This window comes from Monodelphis domestica, chromosome 5 (genome assembly GCF_027887165.1).
Source record: "Monodelphis domestica isolate mMonDom1 chromosome 5, mMonDom1.pri, whole genome shotgun sequence".
NCBI classification, from domain to species: domain Eukaryota; kingdom Metazoa; phylum Chordata; class Mammalia; order Didelphimorphia; family Didelphidae; genus Monodelphis; species Monodelphis domestica.
This window is the reverse complement of record NC_077231.1, coordinates 170,490,595-170,506,351: the sequence shown is the minus strand read 5'-3', so window position 1 is coordinate 170,506,351 and position 15,757 is coordinate 170,490,595. Positions and strand designations below refer to the sequence as shown.

At 37.5% G+C, this 15,757-nt stretch overlaps 1 long non-coding RNA gene across 1 annotated transcript; it reads right to left on the bottom strand.

Annotated features, from left to right (window-relative positions):
- Positions 1-518: 518 nt before the first annotated feature.
- On the bottom strand, positions 519-13,845 carry LOC103098209 (uncharacterized). Its single transcript, XR_472927.2, has 3 exons — positions 13,015-13,845; positions 3,961-4,044; positions 519-2,165 (listed from the first exon to the last, which is right to left on the bottom strand). It is a non-coding gene; the product is annotated as an uncharacterized LOC103098209 (long non-coding RNA).
- Between the last annotated feature and the right edge of the window lie 1,912 nt (positions 13,846-15,757).

The window sequence follows — 15,757 nt, the reverse complement described above, 5'->3', positions numbered from 1 at the left end:
TGTAGAGTGATTGAGAGGAAGTCATGTGTAATAAGCCTAGAACATAGGCTTAGCATCACCACTGCTATAAGCTGGCTTTGATGAGTAGTGCCTCAGGTTCCAGAGGAGCGAATCCACACAGGAACTCCAGTGGGAACACAGACAAGCCACATAAAGCCCGAGCCTGGCGTCCCCGGAGGGTCAGTAGTAAGGGCCACACAAAACAAACGCTGAGGGATACTGGGAGGAAAACTGCAAGCCTAGCCATTCCCTTTGGATGGGCTCTTCTCACCCTGAGGGCTGCTGGGTGGGGGAGTGGATAGAGTGCAGCCAAGGGAGGCTGGAAGACTCATCTTGAAGGGTTCGAATCTGACCTCAGTCATTCATCATGTAACCCTGTTGGCCTCAGTTTCCTCCTCTGTAAAATAAGCTGGATAAAGAAATGGTAAAGCACTCCGGTACCTCTGCCAGGAAAACCCCAAACAGGGTCAGACAGGACTGAGCAACAGCAATTCTCATAACTGTATGGTGCGTCTATATACAATGAAAATAGCTTAGTTTCCTTTCTCCCAGTTATAAAATATGTATATACTCTACTTTACATCGGAAAAACTGATCTGCATCGTGGAGCCCTAGGTGCCTTTCCCCTTTCCCTCACCTATTTCTCGAGTTTGTCTGCCTCAGACATTTATGGCTATACCGCTGATGGGCAAGGCTCTAACTCTCTCTTGGCCTCAGTTTCCTTTTCAGGGAGATAGTGGAGATGGCCCCAAGGTTGCTTACTATGCTCTGAGAAACCTGTGGTTAAAAACCCTGAGGCAGTTGCTCAAGGAATATGCAGTTTGCTGGCAGACATTCATTTTAATTCAAAAGTGATGCTAAGGTGGAAGTAAATGTATTAAGTACTTTCTCTATGCCAGGCTCTATGCTATGTTCTGGGGATGTAGAGTTTAATGACAGCCTCAAAGATCCCTTGCCCAACTCACAGCCAAGAGCAGGTTTGGGTCCCTGAAAGGAAGGCTGCTCTGATGTTCTAAGTCCTGGAGATAAACCTGTGAAAACTTTCTCTAAAGGCTAGCTCACAAGCCCCCATCATTGTGCTACTCCTAATAATCAGCTAGTAGGTTCAGTTTGTTCTTTACCAAAGGCATTTATTCAAATGGCATTACAAGTAAATTAAGGACATATTCCCCAACATTATGCCCTTCTGCAAATACTCCTAGAGTTCAGGAGGTAGGAAAGAGTGGGCATGAACTTAAACTACAATAGTAGTAAGGCACATGGATAGGGGCCAAGACAACTCATCAATAGAGGCTTGCAAGGTTGCTATGGCCTCTTTACAGGGTGATGTCAAAGACAATCATTTACAGACTGAAATGTCTCCATTACCAGGCTCTAATGCTATTGCACTAGGCTAGTTGTTGGGTCACTGCTGCCAAGCCAGGCTGGGCTAGTAGGTTGGCTACTGGGCTCATCTCAGGATATGGCATCACTGTTGAACATATCTGGCCACTGGTTTCCTGGGCACACTTCAATGGGCAGCTGCAGTGTTTCTCTGCCTCCAGACACTGCACTGACTGAGTGGTACCAAAGCCACTTCATCTGGACTGTTTACACGGATGCTTTTGGCTAGAGCAACAATATTTTGTTTAAATATAAATAGAAACTTTTCTTTGTCTTCTTCAGTCTCATCCCTGACCCATTTGCTTTATGTTTATTCTTTCCTGATTTTAGATGCATGAGCATTAACACCTAGATGGATATAGCCAGACTTGGAGGCCAACTTGAATTCAAGAGGTTCAGAAGTTCTTGATCCTTTGGATGTAACTGGCTAGTGGCAATGGGAAGAATAGCGGTTCTTCTTGGAGAAGATGGCCACCAGGAGATAGACAGATAAGTAGAGGATTCATTAAGTGCTTCCTCTAAACCAGGCACTATACTATTAAAAAAAATGTAGCAACCAAGGCAGTCTCTGCCCTCAAGGCAAATTCTAATGGAGTAAGGCAGTACCTAAAGGGTAACTAGAAAAGGAATGGGAAAGAGTAACCAAGAAGAGTCAAGGTAGGGGAGGTAGGAGAAGTCCCAAGGGCCAGTTGAGGTGTCAGGGTTGAGTTCTTCTCTGAAACAGTGGTCCTAGTGAGAGAGTGGAGTCTCAGGGTGGAATTTTCTGCTTGGTTGGAAGGTACCTGGGGAGGAGGAGGAGAAATTTGGAGAGTGAGCAGGAAGATGAACTCAAAACCTTGGCTTTGTTTGCTAGAAGGGATGGCTTTAAGGGAGACTGAGCAGAGTAAAGGTCAGATGTTACCACTGCCTGTTTAGTACTCTCTCCGCCTCCTCCTTCCCTTCTTAGAATTGCATTTAAGTATTGGCTCCCAGGCAGAAGAGTAGTAAGGGCTAAAGAGTGTTTTCCTTCTTCTTTTTTTTAATATATCTATATTTTCTGTATTTCAGCTAGGAAGTATCTGAGGCCAGATTTGAACCCAAGATCTCCTGTCTCCAGGCATGGCACTCTATCCACTGAGCCCCCTAGCTGGCTCTGCTTTAACTTCTGATGAGCCTTAACTATCAAATTACTGGATGGAGTAAACATTTGTTAAGAACCTACTCATATAGCAGGCACTGTGCTAAGTGATGGAGATACAAGCCAAAAAGAGAGTCCCTACTGTGAAGGAGGTTACATTTTAAGAAGTAAGGTAAGGCTTTTTGTCAATAAACACTGTTTTTTGGGTGTTTTCTAAAATTGCTTTTGTGTGTAGAAATAAGTACTTGTCCCATATCTGCTTTACATTTTCTACTCAATACTTTGAAAATCTCTCCTTTGGGGACACCAAAACATAGTCTTAGAGTTAGATGTTGCTAGGGTGCCCAGGGGGAGATTGAAGAGCAAACTGTGAGAAAGGGGAGGGTCACCGAAGTCATTCCAAACGAGAGTCCTCCAGACTGCCAACCTAGGTGCTGGGCCCTTTATGGACAAGAGATGTGGGCCAGTGCCCAGCAAGGGTACTCATTGTTCAGCGAGGGTAATATAGAAAAAGCAGACACAGGGGAAGACAGCAAAGCCTGCTCGGGATCAGATAGCCTGAGAAGAGCAAGACAAGTGCATCTCAAGGCTGAAAACAGCAGCTGAAAGCCCTTCATGGGGAGTAAGTTGAGCTGATGGAATCTCTTTGCCAAACATTGCCTTTTAAAGGCTGGATAAACTTCTGAACAGTCTCCCCCTGGGATAATCAGTGTGTCCCAGCCTTTAAGGGGTTCGTGCTCACGGAGGGCTGAAGATTCCATTAATACACCTTGTCTTTGGTGTTTACTGTCTGAGCCATACCTTGCAGACCAATCCAGAGGGATTTTATTGGGGAATCAGCCCAAAGCCCTGACACTGATCTCTTCTGAATGAATGAAAAGTCATCACTTAACCATGGCAAGAGAACATGACACTCACTGCAGTCCATAAATACGGGGTGGGACTGAAACAAAGAAACAAGCAAGGCATAATTTTATACATGTTGCCTTCTCTAGTGTGTGTGGGGAATGGAGGGAAGGAGGGAAATACCTGGAATTCTAATATAACAAACTAAAAAAATAAAGATGGCATGGCATGCTTAGTAGAGACTATGAGTTGGCCTCAATTTATTTATAAAGACATGGTTGAACTAGATGACTTCTGGGGTCCCTGATACTCCTTAACTGCTAAAAATGTTTACATCTGAATCTGAACTCTCAGATCCAGAAATAAGAAATGTGCATGGAGATATGGGAAATGGGGGAATAGCTTTGTAAATATTAAATTCACCATAGTATTGGAGTCAGAAGAGCTCAGGAGGTGAAGGGGATGATGGAGATTTGATAGACTGAAAGAGATGGAGGCCAGTTTAGGGACTGAGACACCACTACTAGACATAACTGGGGGCTCCTCTTTCCTCCCTTCAGTCAGGTGGAACAGGAATGGGGTTAAAGAAAATGACAGGTCTGCTAATTACTGACCTTTCTCCTTGAGAGGATTGATTCAGAAGGGGGGGATATTTGCATGCTCTTCTTCCATTTTTTTCAGGGGTGGCCTGGAGTCAACTGAAATTAAGCAGATTGTTAAATTTTCAGTGTGAGCATTTATACTGCAGAAATCAAAATGGAAAATGCTACAAATCAAGTCTTGATTTATCATTTTGTTGATTGTCTCCAGACTTAAGGAAACAATGGAGAAAATAATAATACAGATTAAATTTATCATGAGCACTTTTTTTGGATGGAGAGAAAGTTGTTAAACATTTATCAATACACCTTTATAAATCCCAAGAAATATACATATAAACATATATATGTATGTATGTATGTATATACCAAGAAAGAGAACAGAAGTTAAATACAAAAATTTTCTGTTCTTTGAAGTTAAGTTTATAAAATTGCTGTTTGAATTAGTGAGAGAGCACTGAAGCTGTCATATAAGAGCAATCCTAACTGCTTCTGATCTGCATGCTTCATTGCTGTGAAAGGGAACGAGCAAAAAGAAGGGGGCTGTGATGGCAAAGTGTACAGCCAAAAGAGAAAGGGCAAGGGTTCAGATTCTGTTTAATCTGTCAAGAGAAAGAATTCTTTTCTCTACTTCCTTCTCCTATTGAGAATGTCCAAGCAAAATGAAAGAACATCTTATGGATTATCATATTTTGTAAACTTTCCAAAGCAGAGCAAAAGCTGAATGGAGATTTTTCCTTTAAAAAAAAAAAGCTAAGTTATGAGTAAGCAGATTTAAGTATTAGAAAGGAGGCTGAATGAACAAAAAACAGGACATGAATCTTTCAGAGGCTCATATCTCAAGCAAGTTCACTATCCAAGTTGCTTTTTGACAGCAGATCTGCTCCTGAATGTGGGGCAGAGTAGAGGGATTGTGTAAGGAAAAAGTCACCCTTGGTGGGAACAAAGGAGGAGTTTGGAAAGAGGCTGTGTTTAGATGTAGGTGGGGGCTAGGCAAGGAGCAGCTATCTTACCTGCTAAATGAACCACCCCCAACAGCACCACCCCTTCCCCCAAAACACACACATACCCACACATGCTACTGTTTAGATAAATGAAGATGCCTCATCTGGCACCCTCCAAACTCTGCGTGTACATAGTCTTGGTCCAATCTCATGACCCCCACTATATCCTTTTTACAATCATATACTGGTGCTCCTCTGGACCTCATTGGACATCAGGGTCCCATAGGCCCATTTTTATAGGACATAGTGTAATTTTGTTATTTTTGTTGAACACAGTGTTGTTAAACAATATCAACATCAACAAAACTTTTGCCTACCTGATGGTCCTATGCTGATGTCTCCTTCTGACAAAGCGTTAACCTTTGTATTCTCAAGGTCTGTATAAGGAATAGAAGCTCTGATAGCTTCTATCATTGTGGGCAGATTTAAATTGTGTTCCCAATGACACACTGTCTGTCATCTAAGGATCAGTCTAATTAAGTATGAAGAGGTTCATGACCAGTAAGTGTTGAGTTTCTGGGTCATTGTAATCCACAAATTCAATCAAGAAATGCTTTTATTGTGTGCCTGACATTAAAAATCACAATGAAAACATAAAGTCTCTGCTTTCCAGAACCTTTTATTTTAATATGAGCAATAAAATCTACACGTAAGTATATGTAAGATAAATACAAGAAAATTATCTAGGGTGACTAGTAGCCGAAGAAATTGGGAAAAGCATCATCTTAGAGAAAGAAAAAAAGATAAGACATGGAGGTGATAAAGTAATGCATTCCAGGCTACAGGGCTAGATTCTGGAAAAGTATGGAGATTAGACATAAAAGAACAGGCCATTGTGAATGGACTATAGAGTTCATGAAGGGGAACAAAACAAATGTTGTGAGAAGTCTCCTTTTATTTCTGAAGTAACAGCAACAATGATGGGAAACGGGTATGGAAGGAACTAAGAATTATACAGTCTTTAGGTCACCCTTAAAAAATTCATTGAATCAATCAATGATATTCTAAACACAAAACCATTGTCCAACAACTAATGATCCCCAATACTACTAGAAAAATTGAGTCACTTTAAAAATGTTGTAAGTTGCTGCTAAATAGAAGAGTGGCTCACCAGTTCTCTATGGAATGACAAAGGAATTATGGAGTTTGCTTTATTGTGTGCCCAGAGGCAATGAGAAACACTTATCATGAGATACTTGGTTATCTCAAGTTGCAGTACTTAGAATAAGTATAAGCAAAAAGAATCTTATGAAAATAAATGAAGCTTATATGCCTTATCTGCTAGAGAGATTTGAAAGGCAGTAAAATACTATAAAGATATTGATGAGATTCTCCAAACTAGGACAACATGGACTATAAAATTCAAGTAGTTCAATTAAAAAATAAGAAAAAAGGAGACGAGTGGAAAATACAGTTTAGATTAAGAAAAAGGGGGGGGGAGTCAAATGTTTGTGTATAACATAGAAGCCTATATAAATCAAGAATACTTTTCTTAAATGTAGAAAGATATCAGAAATGTTGAGCACTGAACTTCATACACAAAAAAAATCATCTATATCTTAATAGAAGAAACGCCTGTTAAGTAATGTGGGAATCATATCAGAATCACCTGTTTGTCCAGAACATCAGTTTGTTGGAACAAAGATAAATGTTCATTAAAATAAGAAGATATAGTACGTAACTATCCTAGCCTTAACCTGACCTATTCAAATATGCTATTGTTAAAAGATGGGAAATGGAATAAGAAATTATATCATAGAGATTATCATTTTTCTTTTGGAAATTTAGCCAATGTAAAGCAATTTTCACCCCTGGGAGACTTGCAAAGCTGAAAAATTGTGTCACCCAATAAACATTTGATCTCCTTGGACAGGGAATTTATGGAAGCCAGGGCAATACCCAAGAATAGAAACCTATGAGGTGGAGCCAAAATGATGGTGATGGTACACAGACTCATCTGATCTCTCCCAAATTAGTCTTCATAAAATTATGATATAATGCCTCAGAATGAATTCTAGAGCAGCACAATCTACAAAAAGGTGGGGGTGAAGTAATTTTTCAGCCCAAAACAACTTAGTAGGCCAGCATAAAGGATCTGGTGTACCAGAGTGGAGGTGCAGTGCAAAGCAGCATGCCAAGGCAGGCTCCGCCATGGCAATAAGCCCTGGGCACAGCTGAAGCAGCAAATAATTCTAGAGTTTGTAGCTATAGATAGTAAGGGGAGATTATTGGATAAAGCTCAGAAGGAGATTAGAGGGGGTCACTTTGCTTCTGGGTACAAGGTCTTTGTTGCATCGCCCATGCATCAATCCAGGTAGCAGTCCTGAGGTGAGGTTTCAGAGTGAGTGGGAAAGGACACTATCACTTACCAGTGCTTGTAGTCACAGGGGGCCAGGGGACTCTGGTCATAATTTCAACGCAGAAAAGAGTACTCATAGTTACTCAGAGATGAAAATATAGGCCAATATAGTATTAAACACATCTCTCCTTATATCATACCACACTAGAAGAACTGAAAGCAGATAGATCCTCAGAGCCTGCTCTGAAGGTAGCTGCACAAAGAATCTGAAGCTGGGAACAGTGCTCCTTTCACCATAGTTACAGATCCCAACTTGAACAGTTTTTTTAAATTAAAAGAAAAGAAAAAATCAGGAAAATGAACAAAGAAAAAAGAAAACAACATAGTTATTTCGGTGACAGGGAATACCAAAACACAAACTCAGAAAGCAACAAAACCAATATTTCTGCTTCCAAAACATCCAGGAAAAATATTAATTGATCTTAAGTCCAAAGATAATTAATGGAGAAGCTCAAAGATGATTTTTTTAAAATCAAAGAGGAAGACAAAAAATTGAGAAAAAGAAATGAGACAGACATAGGAAAAGAATGAAAAATTAGAGTCCACATCTTGGTAAAGAATGCATAAAAATACTGAAGAAATTAATATCTTAAAAAAAGAACAGGACAACTGGTAAAAGAGGTACAAAAATTCACTAAAGAAAAGAACTTATTAAAAAACAAAATTGACTAAGTGGAAAAAGGCATACAAAAATGCACTGAAGAGAAAAAAATTCTTAAAAGATACAATTGGCCATATGGAAAAAGAGGTATACCAATTCAATGAGGAAAAGAACTCTTAACAAAATAGAGTGGGCCAAATGGAAAAGGAGGCCCAAAAGTTCACTCATGAAAATTATGGCCTAAAAATTAGAACCGCACAAGTGGAAGCTAATGACTCCATGAGATATCAAGAAACAACCAAAGAAAGTCAAAAGAATGAAAATATACAAGAAAATGTGAATGATTTCATTGGAAAAATCATTGACCTAAAAAATAAATCCAGGAAAGATAATCTAAGAATTATTATATTGCCTGAAAGCCATGATAAAAAAGAAAAAGAGTTTAGACATTATCTTTCAAGAGAGTATATAGGAAAGTTGCTCTCATATTCTAGAACCAGATGGTAAAATCGAAATGGAAAGAATCTACCAATCACCTCCTGAAGGAAGTACCAAAGAATAACTCCCCTGAATGTTACAGTTAAATTCCAGAACTCCCAGGTCAAGAAAAAAAAATATTGCAAGCAACCAAAAAGAAACAATACAAATATCAGCAGTCACAGACAGGATAACACATGATTTAGCAGCTTCTACATTAAAGAATAGGAAGGCTTGGAATCTGGTATTCCAAAAGGCAAAGGAGCTAGGACTTCAACCAAGACTCACTTACCCAGCAATACTGAGTATATTCCTTGAGGGGAAAAAATGAGTATTCAATGGAATAAAAAGCTTTGAAACATTTCTTATGAAAAGACCAGAACTGATTGGAAATTTTGATTCTTAAATAGAAGACTCAAGAGAAGCATTAAGAGGTAAACAGGAAAGAAAAATCAAAAGACATTCAATAAGATTAAATTGTGTATATTCCCTACATGGGGAAATGATTTTCATAACCTCAAAGAACTTTATCCTCATTAGAGCACTTAGAAGGAATATATATTGACAGAGAGCAAGGGTGTGAGTTGAATATGGTGGGATGATATAAAACTAAATTAAGGCATAAGACAGAGGAATGCATTGGGAGGAATGGGAAGGGAAAAATAAAATGGGTTAAATTATTGTACATAAATAAGGCATGAAAGAGCTTTTATAGTGGAGGAGAAAGTGGGGGAGGTGGGGAGTGAAACGTGAAGTATAAGCTCATCAGAATTGGCTCAGTGAGGGAAGAATATGAACAATCAATAGGATAGAGAAATCTCTTAACCCATTGGAAAGTAATAGAGGAAGGAATAAGAGAAGGGAGGTAGAGCTGATAGAAAAAGGACAAATTGGGGTTTGGTGTTCAGAAACTAACATGGGGAAATAGGATGGAGAGTAATACACAATAATTATAATGGTGTAATTTTTTTACAAGTCTCTCTAACAATGACCTCAATTCTCAAATACATAGAGAAATGAATTGAAAATATAAGAATACAAGTCATTCCCCAATTGATAAATGGTCAAAAGATATGACAAAAAGCAGTTCTCAAAGTAATTAAAGAGCTCTTTAGTCATTGAAAAAATGCTCTAAATTTAGAGAAATGCAAATGAAAACAACTGAGGTATCACCCTATACTAGTGTTGAAGACTTGGGGGCACTTCAGAGATGCTCTGTTCTCCCTCTTCCCAGTGCCCGAGGATATTTTTTGCATGTCCAGCAGCCCAAAGCAAGCAATTCCTTCCTTAGTTCTCTTTGGTAATCCTGGGGCTCACAGACAGCTTGAATTTGCCCTCTGGGCACTGGAATTTAGGAAAAGGATCACCAGAGCTGCCCCACATTTATCAGATCCACTATTATAACCAAAAAGGAAAATGATAAAACTTGAAGGGGGTGTAGGAAAAGTGAAAGATGAATGCACTTTTGGGGGAGTTGTGAAATGATTCAATTATCCTAAAGAATAATTTGGACCTATGTCCAGTGGGCTATAAAACAGGACATATTAGATCTGGCAACATTACTACTAGTTTGGTATTCCGAAGAAATTTTAAAAAGGAGGAACTATATGTACAAAAATATTTAAAATAGCTTTTTTTTTTAATGGGGGCAAAGAATTAGAAAATGAGATACCCATCAATTGGGAAATGAAGTAAATTATAGTATAAGATTGTAATGGAACATTATTGTGCTATAAGAAATGACAAGCAGGAGGAGCTCAGAAAAGCCTGGAAAGACTTACATGAACTGTACCAGAGTGAAATAAGCAGAAATAAGACAACACTATACACAATAACTGGAATGAAAAACTATGAATAACAAAATATTCTCAGCAATACAATGATCCAAAACTATCCCAAAAGACTCTTGGAAAAAAAATGCCATCTACTTCTAGAGACAAAGGACTGAAATAGAAACTGAATCCAGAACAAAGTAAACTTTTTTCACTTTTTTTCATAACTTTTATTTGTTTCTACTAAAGGATTAATATGTAAAAATGTTTTACATGATTGCACATGTAAAATTTATATGAGATTGCTTACTATCTCTAGGAGGGAGGGTGAAGAGGGGGTGAAGAGGAAGGGAGGGAGAGAATTTGAGATTCCATATTCTTTGGAAAATGTTGGGAACTATTTTTATATGTAACTGGGGAAAAATAAAAGAAAAAAAAGAATAGAAAATTATTTATAAAACCTCATAATGCATTATTGTAAATAATACTAGCCTCGTTGTTCTAAAAAAACAACTAATAAGTGAAGGGGGAAAAAATCAAACTTATGAAAGCTTATTGTGAGACTCAGTTAAAACTGATAATCCCCAAAGCATTTATTTAAAGGTAAAACTGGAAAGAACATAGAGCGGATGAAAAATGGGGGTGGGGGAAATTTTTCAGCATATCTAAAAGAAATTATTCTTGTCTTCAAAGACAATGGAACCATCACATCTCAGACCCTGTCGTGCTTTAAGGAATAGAAAGAATAACATTAAATAAGATAAAGATGGGAAGAATAGTGAGAACAAAATAATTACATACATAAAACATATATGCCTAAAGTAACAGAATATTTAATGCATTGAAAAGCCAATTCTCAAAATACCTGAAATACCAAATGATTGGGGAAAAGGCAATCAAGAGAACAATGAAAGCTCCTGGCCCATGTGTTTACTGTCTAATTTCTCTAAAAATCTTTATGAGACTGAAATATACATCTATCAAAAGTATGTATCCAAATAATTTTGTACATATATATGTTGTACATGTCTGTATATACATGTATTTATATAACTTTGCTAAGAGAATGTAAGGCCCTCAAAAGAAAAGGGATGATTTATTTTTGCCTTTGTAACATCAGAGCCTAACACAGTGCCAGCTCATAGTTGGTATTTAATAAATATCTATTTGCTTGCTCTATTGATATTGAAAGGAGCGGTGATTTCACCATTGTTGGTATTCTGGAATAGGCATATCCTTCATCTGCTACCCACATAGATCATCAAACTAGTTTAGCTCCATCTGCTGAGATGTTTTCCTGGGGTGGAGCCACTGTGTATCCTACAGTTTCTTGGAGCCACGGGTGAGAAATGGGTAGATACTAAAGATGAATGAGCAACCCTGAAAAGGGTTTGGCAAGTTCTCACACCAGAGATTCTAGTTATGAGGACATTTGCCCTATTGGAATGGGTGGATGAGAACAACTTATTCCAACAGCCATGAAGGTGACTGAAGCAGGCATTATGGAGTGCTTAAAGCTTGGTCAGACATCAAAGATGCCAAGGTCATCCATAGCACCCTGGACCATCACCAGTCATCTTGAATTTTGTCTTGCCACTGGATTTCCATGACTCTGGAAGAGAGGATGAGGCTGAGGATGTTGTGCAACTGTGCCTCACTTAAATCCAAAGATAGCCTTTGCTTTCTAAGGAGCTTTTAGTCTACTGTGGAAGACAATATGAAAATAACTATGGACAAACACTATGTATATAGGAGAAATTGAAAAATAATCAATAGAGGAAAGGCACTACAAGTAAGGGGTATAAGGGAAGGCTTCTCATAGATAAGATTTTAGTTTAGACTTGAAGGAAGAGATGAGAAGGGAAAGTATTCCAGTCTTGGTGAACAGCCAGTGAAAATGCCCAAAGTCTGGTGGTGAAAGGTTTTGTGAGAACATTAAGGAGGTCAGTATATTGGGTCCAAGAATATATGGCAAGGAAGTAAAATATAAGAAGACTGGGGAAGTAGAAGAGACCAGGTTGAGAAGGTCTTTCAATACCAAACAGAAGATTTTACATTGGATCCTGGAAGTTTGGAAGCCAGTGAAGTTTATTGGGTAGGTGACCTGGTGTAGAAAGATTGACAGTTGATTGGAAAATGGACCATAATGAAAGCAAGGAGTCCAACTAGCAGACTATTGCAATAGTTCAGGCATGAGGTGATAAAGGACATTATGAGTGTAGTGGCAGTATCAGAGGTGAGAATGGGGTATATATATATATATGAGATGGTATGAAGGTAAACTCAAAAAGGCAACTTGGCAACAGATTGGAAATGGTGGGGAAGTAATTCCAAAACACAATTGTAATAATCTCTAACCTTAAGACATTTTTATTCTACCATTCTCTTATATGGTATTCCATTTATTACTTTTATGTTTAGGATAATTGATTTTAGAATGAACTCCCTCTTCACATTCTCAGGTCTACCTTCCTTCATAGTATAGCTTAAGTATCATCCTATATAATTCAGTTACAATATCCTGATTCCTCCTAGTTATTAGTATTTTTTCTTTTGAAATTATTCCTATAACAGTATTATGGGGGAGTGCAGCATAAGCTTGATTTGAAGTGTATAGTTGGTTATGGCATGCATAAGGGAAGATTACTTTCTCCACTTTAGAGGAAAAGCAAATTTTTGTGACTTTTCTGGTTGTTTTCTGTGTAGTAAAGAGAGGCCTTTTTATTAATTATTCAATTTGTTTGTTACATTAAAATACTTAGTTAACTCTCTGCCTCCCTCAACCCCCCCTTAGAGAAGGCATCATTTGACAAAAAAAATACATGTATCTATAAAATTATTTATAAAAAGTCTTACTTCTTTCAGTTTATCAGTTCTTTCTCTGGAACTGGAAAAGTCATTCTTCAAAAAATATTTCTGTTGCTATATATAATGCTCTTGGTTCCATTCTTTTCACTCTTCATAACTTGATGTAGGTCTTTCCATATTTTTCCAAAATTAAACAGTTTGTCATTTCTTATGGACAGTTGTATTCCAGTCTTTTCTGTTAGATGTCATTGTGCTGATTTCATCAAGTCCCAGAATATTAGAACATCTTCTCAATAATATGTACAACCAAATAAATTAGCTCAATTTAGTAACCCATGTAGGAAAAAACAAATGGATGAAGAAATGCTTATTGTCGAGACTCTGTGGATGGTTTGTGAGTTGGATCCAGAATTGAATAGGATGATGAAAGAAGACTAAACTGTATTTGGGAAACTTCTCCCTATGAAACAAAAACTTTTTTTGACACTGATGATGCCATTTGGCTAGAAGTTATAGAACACCACAAATCAAATAGCAATAGAGTGCTGTGTCTAGGGAGGCTACAGCATTCTACCAATGTTTAAATGTAAAAAGTCACATCAAAGATGTCCTCTAGAATATATGACTATAAAGGGTGGTAGGCTTAAGCAAAAATGAAGTGTAACAGATGGATAGGCAGATTAGTGAACTAGTGTCTTAACAATGTTAAAAGACCTAGAAGAAGGTCTTCATGACATTGGCTGAAACTCTTCTTCAGGATATGTAGGAGAATGTGGCCAGGGTTTGCCTAGATTGAAAAATAATGGATGATTTGAGAACTACACTGAGATAAAATTAACATTTCTCTGATTTCTTTTCTCCTACCCACAATGTAGGGAGATTTTTTTTTCTTAGAATACAAAGTCCCCACCACTACCACCTCCCCAAGGCCAGCCTTTGCCTGGCCCATAAAGAATTTCAGACCCGCAGAGTTTGTCTTTCACCTTGGTGGGTACCTAAGACCACATGAGTTGACATACTCTGATATCTCCTGATCATGTGGATTTTGGTGAGGAGGCAAAGGGGGAAGTACCAAAGCTGAAGATAAGTTGGCATTGTATCCTTGATGAATATTCTTGTTGTGTTAGGACATAGAAAACTTCTTCTTGTTAAATATTCAGTGACTGATGTGCTTCATTTTTCTCACCAAATGAAGATGAACTAAGAGGGGCTGATGTTAGAACTTTGTCTCCAATATGCATTGTGGAGGTAAGCTCACAATGAAGAGACCAGAGATCTGATGAAGCATAGAATCTTGTGATTAGTGCACATTTTCTTTCCTAGCATATTTTTAGTCATATTTCAAGAATTCATTACTGAAAGTACCATCTTGATCTTTTTTTTTTTGCTTGTTCTAGGCTCTAGTTTCACTCTCCTGATCTATACTCAGGCTAGCTCTTTAGTTGATCAGAACAAGGCTGTTTCTCCCCTCAGAGCTCCATGGGGGTAATCCTGAAAAAATTGGGTCTTATTTTTATAGTACGATGGCTCATAAATCTCCTATCTGGCATATTCCTCAATATCATCTCCCAATAATGCTTCCCCTAAAACATCTCCCATGAATACTTTTCCAAAATACTATAACCAATGATTATTGCCTTGATATAATCATGACTAGTTGTCTCACTATTGATTTATCCATGAATATTCATTTGTTTTTGCAAAAGGATATTTACTGAGAATATAGTATAGTATATTTACTGAGGATATAGTATAGGATATTAACTAAGAATATAGTATAGGATATTAACTAATATAGTATAGGATATTTACTGAAAATATTTATTGAGAATATAGTATAGGATATTAACTAAGAATATAGTATAGGATATTTACTGAAAATATGGTATAGGATATTTATTGAGAATATAGTATAGGATATTAACTAAGAATATAGTATAGGATATTAACTAAGAATATAGTATAGGATATTTACTGAAAATGTGGTATAGGATATTTATTGAGAATATAGTATAGGATATTAACTAAGAATATAGTATAGGATATTTACTGAAAATATGGTATAGGATATTTACTAAGAATATAGTATAGGATATTTACTAAGAATATAGTATAGGATATTAACTAAGAATATAGTATAGGATATTTACTAAGAATATAGTATAGGAATGGAAATACAAAAAGCTCTGCAAGTGGGAGCTCTGCAAGTGGGAGCTTGTCCTCATTCCCTGGGGAGCATGAATTCAGATTTGAAGTGGTTCCCATCAGTGTTCTCTCTCTAATGTTCACTCCCAGGAAACAGTATACTTACCTATACTCCAAAGCAAAGTCTTTCTATCATGCACTTATGGAAGCAGCTCACCAAGTCTACTCCTGAGCTGATACCAGTAGAGTGTTTTTAGTTTATGCTCTAAGGGCTGGACGCTCATTGTCTAACCCCACTGTGACATGTCATGGAGAGATTTGTATTGTAATTGAGAAGGACTTGTCCCATAATACAATATGCTTGAAACCCTTTGCTATGAAACAGTATATATTAAAAATATCATTATATTACATATTATATATACATATTATAGAGTGCTTGTATGGCCAATTTTTCAAGGATCCTTGACTTGCACAAGGTGAATATTTCCTCCTCCAATAAAAAGAGCAGTTTCAGTACAATTTGTTCGATGGTTTTTGGTAAGTTGCTATGTTTAAAAACAAAACAAAACAAAACAAAAAAATCTCGAGTCCAATCTAGTGGCGAGTCTCCAAATTTCACTAGGTTTGTCTTTGGAGGACAGAC